Below are 670 nucleotides of genomic sequence, written 5' to 3'. Positions count from 1 at the left end.
TCTCTACTGAGGGCGTGCCCTGGGCAGCATGGACCAGCTCTGCTGCTGTGATGTGTCTGCCCTCTGGGTTCCCTTCTCCCTGGCTCTGGGAAAACCCTCTGGTGGTGCCTCCAGGAAGCCAGTGATCAGGGAAAGCAGACGCGTGAACCGCAGGGACGCGGGGGTGCTCTCTCACCCCAGCAGCAGGACAGAGCTGAGAGGTTAGGGCCAGGAGGGTAGGGAGATACACTGAAATAGACCATTTGGGTTTCCCATGAGAAAGGAAGCAAGAGAGACCTGAGCCGAGCTGCGGGACTTGCCCCTACAACTGTGTGCCCATCGGAGCCACAAGCCCGCCCCACGTTTCCCTTTAGGGGCCAGACTGCACTCCCGCAGAGAGCTGGGGAGGGGCAGGCTCCTGGTGAGGGCCCGGAGAGGTACAGGGATGCCAGGGACGCAGGGGCGGGGGATGGGTTCCGGAAAGCGGCGATGGACCCGACCTTTGCCTCTAGCTGCCTGGGGATCCCCCCCTCCTTGCACCCGGTAAAGCGAGAGCTGCGACCGGCGAGGAACGAGTGGGGACGCAGGGGCCAACGACTGAGGTGCAGGAACCCCACCCCCGCTTGGAAACCTCCGGGGCCCTGAGTCGTGCTGGGCGCTCCCCACCCCACCCCACCCCCGCCGCCTCTGC

Source organism: Felis catus, chromosome E2 (assembly GCF_018350175.1).
Source record: "Felis catus isolate Fca126 chromosome E2, F.catus_Fca126_mat1.0, whole genome shotgun sequence".
Taxonomy (NCBI): Eukaryota; Metazoa; Chordata; class Mammalia; order Carnivora; family Felidae; genus Felis; species Felis catus.
This window is presented reverse-complemented; position numbering follows the sequence as displayed.